A 7,404-nucleotide genomic window follows, 5' to 3' on the forward strand; every position below is an offset into this window, starting at 1 on the left:
TTTTTTTAATCCACTACATTTCTTTGAGAGATATAGCTTCTAGTTACTTCACACAAAACATCTGATCAGTTTATAAAATATGATGTATTTTAATAAATTAAACTACCTAACTGTATATAAATTGTTGAAAATTTGCAACACCTACACCAGCCATCACATTTGTAGAAAACTGGATTCAGGTGTGGCACTATTCCACCAACTACTAGACTCACCCGTGCTTTACAACATTAAAATGCTACTTTCACACTAACTAATCCGGCATGATAATATAATAATATAACACACAGTAATATAACACTGACAGAAGCTGTTTACCTGCATAATGAGCAATTTAATCTTTGATAACTATGCTGATAACACTTTTTAAAATAGTTTTGCTTTTATAACATTTTGCAGTTCTTTTACTTTTCTTTTTTTATGTTGTGGTATTGCTGCTTTTATTTAAGTACAATTTCTGAATACTTCTTACACCACTGTTAATAAGGTAGTCTCATTGTGAATGCATCTATTTTCAAGAGAGACCTGAGAACAAGAAACAATACAATAGCGAGACAGCATCCCCGAACCATCCTTCACAACATAACATCCTGCTGACCTTGTTGTTGCATACATACAACATTATGAGACAATGTAGAAAAGACACTTTGTTTGTTAAGATGACCACATGCTGTTTGTCACTGTATAATTATACTGATTTTATAATTTGCCAATCGTTGCCACCAAGCAAAAATAGTGATAAATGAGAGTCAATTCAAACACGTTATAAGCACAAAACCTACAAAATAAATATTTTTATTTTTTTTATTTTATTATAATTATTTACTTTTCATTACAATGCAACACATTTCTTAAGGACCTCATTTTAAACAGTCATTGAGACAAAGACAAAGTCCTTGTTTCAGTCGTATTAACACCTTTTTCAATAGGAAGGTGTAAATAATAAAATCAGCGACGGTTGAACTCCATTTAACTCCTTCAGTGTCAATACTCCCATTCCAAAATGTACATTGAAAAACAAAAAAAAACAGATTAATTTGACTAACTCAAACTGCTGAAGCCTCATACCAACTAGACTTGAAAAATGTGAACCTTTCCTTCATACCACCTCGGGTCAAAGTTGCCTCACTGTCCAGTTTATCTAATCAGGGCCACAAGTCTGATTTAAGACAAGAACTAAAAACTACAAAGGCATATATACAGTATATATGATGTCCTAAATACATTTTGGACAATGGTAAGAAATTTGGGTTCCTGCCCCCTTCTGAGGGTTAATGAAAAGTCATTATCATCAACACAGGAGATGATTTTTCTCACAGTTGAGGTACAAGAGTCAATAGTTAAGTTGAGTTATAATGTTAGAATTATAATGTAGTTATAAAGTTGTGACATAATATGAAAAGTGCACATTGCAGTGAAAAGTTATATGCTTCAAACATGGTGTGGTTTTGCTGTAAAGTTCATGATGAACAATTAAGAAAGACATTAACCATATTGACCTATTTCAGTCCTCCCCATATACTATTTCCCTTTCATACATGGTTATACATACATAGCAAAGGTTCCTCTGACCTAGAAAAGAAGCCCTGTACAACCTCAAAGCAACCTACTTGTTGCAGCCCACATCAAGTCAGTGTACCATTATCCTCTCTAAACTCGAGTCCAACCTGATTTTGAATCATTGATTTTGATTAAACATATTCTGTTGTTAACAGTATTATGTGCATAGTGAGAGTCACAGAGAGAACCACTGCACCTTTGTATATTCCCATGTTGTTTCTTCTTCTTCTTCTTTCTCTCACAGGTGAATGACCTTGCCACTAGTGTGTGTGTGTCCCCTTCTTCCCCTTGTTCTTTAACTGAGGAAGTGAAGGGAGTTTTCTGTAGTGGTGTAATACTTCTGCAGATTTAATCTTTTCCATGTGGAAATCTCCACTTTAAGGAGATATAATATATATATAATATATTTAATCTCTTTCTTTCTGATTGTTTGTCTTTATTTTAGTTTCATGTATCTACACAAATCTGACAGTGATGGACAGACATATTTCTCTCTATTTGCTTTCCTTTTTCTTTTCTAGTATCTGATCAGATCATCTTTTCATGAGGTCATGCTCTTGCTGTTTTGGGAGTAGGAAGATGACTTAGGTTGGCAGGAATAAACTCCCTGGAGTAGGTCACTGGGAGAGATTTTCTTTCATGAGTAAAAACCCCTCACCCATAGCCCAGTTAACTTCTGACTTGGAATAACTGTACTTCTGGATGACAATGTAGACAGCTTTAATTGCACAGGCTCCTTCTGTGTGTTCAGAGTTTCTGCCTTCTCTTGCAAGACAAAGGTGGTGTCGCTTTGGTTATCCAAAAGTGCATATACGAGAATTTCATTCTCTGGGTTACTTGTTGTGGACAACCACACTGAAATAACTGTAGATTTGTAGTTGGTGTTTCTGTCTTGCACCACTCTGTTAGATGTTGCTTCCTTTGATATTTCATTGGTTTGTTTAGACTCTGTCCTTTCTCTTTCCTTTGAGTGTTTCCCACTCTCCTTTCATTCGTCATCTTGTTGCTCTTTCTTTTTGTCCTCCTTGACACGGTCTTCTTGTAAACAGGTTGGGTGCTTCCTTTTACATGCATCGCAGACACTTCTCTTCACAGTTGTTTGAATGGTGTCCTTATTTCAAACAGCCAAAACACAATTTTTTCATTTGCACAAACTTGTTCTGCGACTGACTTGTCCATGAACTTTCGACATGTGTGAATGCCATGGTTTAACTTCTCACAAAAAACACACCCTTCACTGTCTTGGTTCTGTTCCATCTGGCTGTTAACCAATCAGGAGGCTTGGTGAGCATTCTCTGATTTTCGTCACAGTCATTTAGGACTTTAAGTACTCTTAATCTGGGACATTGCTGCTTAACAGCCTCGAAGGAGGTCTGAGAACACTTAGTTCTATGCAGTCCTTAGGTCCAATCTTTGGCCATGAGGTTAGCTTAACCCTGAAGGCTTTAGCAATCACAACACATTACATTTAACTTATTTTAAATGTGTTACTGCTTGTAAACTTAATCACGCGATGCTCCAGAACTCCCTTTGCCACTTGCTTAGGTTATGGTGTATGCACAGTCTTATCTGATCGAAGCTAGTCTTATCTGAAACTCGTGTCATCACCTCGTGTCCAGCAGGATTAGTTCTCACTGTAGCTGCCCTCCAGTTTAAATCATGAACATAAGGTGTTCCTTTGGTTTCAGGCATTTATTCGGACATTCATGTCATCAAGCATGCCGTGAAAACTAAACAAAATGAAATACACACGATGTTGGGATTAAAGAGCAGTGGACCTTGAGACGATCCCCCCAGCCAGATCAACCAGAGGGGATGCTGGCCCAGCTTGGACTTACGGCTGCTCCTGACTAATGTCTGAAATGGTATTCAGGCTGGCCAAACAACCGGACATCAGAGACTCTTGTGCCTAGATCTTTACAGAGACTTGCCCCCTCAACATCTTGCATCAAGCACTCAGTTCTGAGCTGTCAGAGCACAAGACTCTGGCAAGATGAGAGGAGGATCAGACTCTGTGTTTATGTTGACGATTGATGCTTTGTCCTTCAAGTGGATGGACACTCTTACCAAATGTCAAACTTTTTATGTGAAGATGAAAACCATATTGTCAACACTACCTTATTGCAGTTTACTGTTACTGTTGTTCTCAATGAAGCAAATTCCAAAAATGCACTGCTGAATTACATATTTCCTGGGTGTATAGGCTACATGTAGCCTATTTATATAAATAACTGTATAGGCCTATACTATTTTTTATTTATTTGATATGCTACCCTATTCAAATATTAATTTAATTATCTGTTGTGTGTGTAGCATGGAGGGACAACAAACTTTCATTTTGTTGTACAACCTTATAATGATAAATGTTGTATAAATGATAATGTTAGTGACACACAAAACGAGGCTGATTCACCAGCACACATAACTACATCTGCATTTTTAACAACATATGGCAAATAATTTATAAAAAAAAATATAAGTGGCCTCAAGCAACTCCCTTGTGGAACACCAAAATATTCAGTCAGAAAAACTGCCATTGAGAAACACTTGATGTGTTCTGCCAAAGAGGAAAATTTTCATCCAAACAAGAGCTAAATGTGAAAAACCACAACATTTTAGCATCTCAGCATTAAGAATACTCTGGTCACTATCATCAAAAGCTGCAGTAAAATCCAAGAGCACAGCCCCAACCAGTTTCCCGTCATCCATGTATGTTAACCATTGATCAGTCATGTGTAATGCAGTGCTTCTAGAGTGCCCTGGTCTATAAGCATGCTGTGCTTAATTTTACTAAAATAATATTACATTTGATTAAAACATATTCTTTCAAGTATCATGCTCAGAGAGAACTCTGGATTAAGAGGTTAACAATTTGAGCCAGTAAAACCTGCTTTTCCATCTTTGGATAAAAGTGTGATTTTAGACTCTTTCCATAGCTCCAAACAGGTCCCCCTGAGTAATCATTTAATAAAAATATGGAGCAAGTAATGTAACTAATTTGTCCATGACTTTTGTTACGGTCGCCGCTGGCTGCCTTAGAGTAATAGTTGTGTTCTGGAGTTCTCTGAATGGTATGCAAATTCCAGCTGTGAGTCCCTGTTGAGTATTAGTTCCTCTGGACCTGGGACCGCCCACTTCCTGGTTGCTGTTTGCTGGCATCTGTGATTGGTGTGGCCGAAGATCCAACCGAACCTGCCAACCAGGACTCGCCAATCAACACCAGCTGGCCTACAAATAGTTTGTCTCTGCAGTTCAAGGTGACTGTGAGCCAGTGATCAGTTTGCCTCATTGTTGGTTGTGTACCACTGTTAATAGTGAATTTCTTGAGTGTTGGCATTTACCTGTTTCTGTCAGTTGCCTGCCTAAGCGGCTTCCGTCAGTTAGAAACCTTGTAAATCACATAGTGTGAGTGGCACTCTTTTGGTTTGAGCATTGTCTGTTTGGTTACTTTGCATTCTTGTAAAGCATAAGGTGCTGACCTCCTTTTGTTCTTCAGTGTTTTTTGAGTAGAGAGCTGTCTTTGGACAATACCTCCTCTTTCCTTTTTTTTGTCATTACCTATATAGCCTCCTTTTGTTGTGTTTTCTTGAGACAAATCATTTAACATTTGACTTTAACCTAAATTCAGTTGTCCTTTACCACCTTCATTTCAATCCCAAATACTTGTTACTGCCTTACCCTAATGAGCTGGGTTGTAACACTTTTTTTCCAATCAATCGTCAATCATTTTCCTGATATACTACAGACCACTTTAAATCTTTAACATCCTTCCCAAATGAGTCAGCATAAAATCTTTTCCATGACCTGTGGTAAACAATCCTAACTCTGTACTTGGGCATTTTAGTCTTTCTAGTTAAAACAATCAAATTATGGTCACTGCATCCCACTACTTGTGAACACAGCTCATGTATGTCAGTGAAAATATAGTCAAGTATTAACACCGTCAGTGGTTGTAGAAATTCTTGCAGGTTGAGTCACAACCTGGTTCGTCTACAACAACGAACTAGAATATAGTATGGAAGGTGAACAGAACTCATTACTCATAATTTTTTCAATCAGTGTCAGTACTCATAATATCCTTCAATAGCACAACTGAAATGTTTTCCTGAACATAAAGTGCATCTTTGCCACCATACTTGTCCCTATCTCTTCTTCACTGCCCATATCCAAAACTGCCATCTCAGAGACATTGAAAGCAGTGTCCAGGTTTGTTTCGGACAGTGCCAAAACATGAATGTTGTCTAATAAGCAGACTCTGGCAATCTTTTTAACATTGTTCCTGAGGTTGCATATGTTTAGGTGAGCCAACACCAAACCATTCTTTGGTGGACTTAATAGCAAAGATCTAGTGTTATATTTGGACACATTTAACAAACAGCATAAAAGTTAAGAATAGGACAAAATCTTTTTATTATAGAAATATAATATAGGGCATGATGACCAGCTTATCGTACTTAAAATGATGATGATCAAGTTTTTCTTGCTGATGAGGTAACATGTCTTTGTATTCTCTCTGCCAGACCTAACCAGGAGAGTGCACTCACTGTGACCAGTGAATCATTAAAGGATTGCTTTAGCGGGTTTAGGAGGCATGGCCTGTGTTACCAAGATGTACCAGGAAGTGACATATGTTTGAGATTTTGATATCCAGTCAGGCCTGTATGTCAGAGGCCTAGTAGGCCCAGAAGTCCATTAATTGACGGCAACCACAAACTCAATACTTGATGTATAAACTGTCCACATTGTTAAAAGAAAATGCATATCAAAATCAATCTTGACTCAGTGAAAGACTGTATTAAAGAGTTCCAAGCAGGTTTACACAGATTCTTGTTAGATTTACAAGCTAGTAATACTTGTTTACTTCAGCAAACCTTTGTAGCTTGGCTGTACAGAAATTGAAATAAAATCATTCCTACAAAAGCATAAGATCCAGTTAGTTATACAGATAAACAGAACCTTATTAATAAAATATTCCATTTATTGGCGCTAAATTAATATATTTGAAGAAATACATTGAAAGTAATACAAAAATAGAGGATTCATTTATTTTAATATAATAAATTCATCTCATGTGTCTTTGAGCCTTTAAGTTGATTTCCTCAGGTGATCTGCTGCTCAAAGTTTTCTATTTAGAAAGAGAACAAAGAAAATATTAAATTGATTCAAATACGATTGTTGCATTGTAACTCAATATTGATGCCTGTTCTGTGTTTAGCAAAGAGAAATTAACTTACTGTGGTACAGAGTTCATGGCTTTTTGCACCCACTTTGTGTCAGGATTGGCACAGAGAAGTCTGTCTTAATACAGTTTCAAGACAGTGAGAAACAAAGGAAGACGTTAAAACAATACTACAACAGCAGAGCTGACATTTCTTTTCCCCCAGATCCATTGATTTGTATTTTCTTACATTACGGCCTTGATGTTGCAGGCTTCTGTGACCTCCTGGATTCTGTAGTTGTCAAGTTCTGTGTGTTTTTAATTGATTACAGCTCAGCCCAAACTTGAAAACTGCTTCTCTCTCTGAAGAACGCAAAGGACAACTCAATCTTTTCACTTCTTGATTCTTTATTTTCTTTGAGATGGTTTGATAGACCAGTGATGGAATAATATGGTATAGTTTCTTGAAGGTGACTTGATAGATCAGTGTGGGGCAGTACGTATAGGTTGATAACCTTTCAAATACACAAACCAAAACATGAATTAGTTACAGATAAGTCATGAATCAGTCACACATAAATCACAATACCACTTTCTCACAGAAGTAATAAATAAATGCTATTGAATCTTCAAACCAAACTAAACACGATCCTTAAGTCTAACCTAGGATTTTAACAAGAAAATACCAA

The 7,404-nt window shown here is 36.9% G+C and overlaps 1 long non-coding RNA gene across 2 annotated transcripts; it reads right to left on the bottom strand.

Moving 5' to 3' along the window:
• Nucleotides 1-5,943: 5,943 nt before the first annotated feature.
• LOC123972614 lies at nt 5,944-7,381 on the bottom strand. Of its 2 annotated transcripts, none has more exons than XR_006825440.1 (3): nt 6,966-7,381; nt 6,792-6,851; nt 5,944-6,682 (listed from the first exon to the last, which is right to left on the bottom strand). It is a non-coding gene; the product is annotated as an uncharacterized LOC123972614 (long non-coding RNA). The 2 variants fall into 2 exon arrangements; XR_006825441.1 differs by having other exon boundaries at nt 6,792-6,855.
• Nucleotides 7,382-7,404: the final 23 nt, after the last annotated feature.

The sequence above is a fragment of the Micropterus dolomieu genome, linkage group LG06 (assembly GCF_021292245.1).
Source record: "Micropterus dolomieu isolate WLL.071019.BEF.003 ecotype Adirondacks linkage group LG06, ASM2129224v1, whole genome shotgun sequence".
Classification (NCBI taxonomy): Eukaryota; Metazoa; Chordata; class Actinopteri; order Centrarchiformes; family Centrarchidae; genus Micropterus; species Micropterus dolomieu.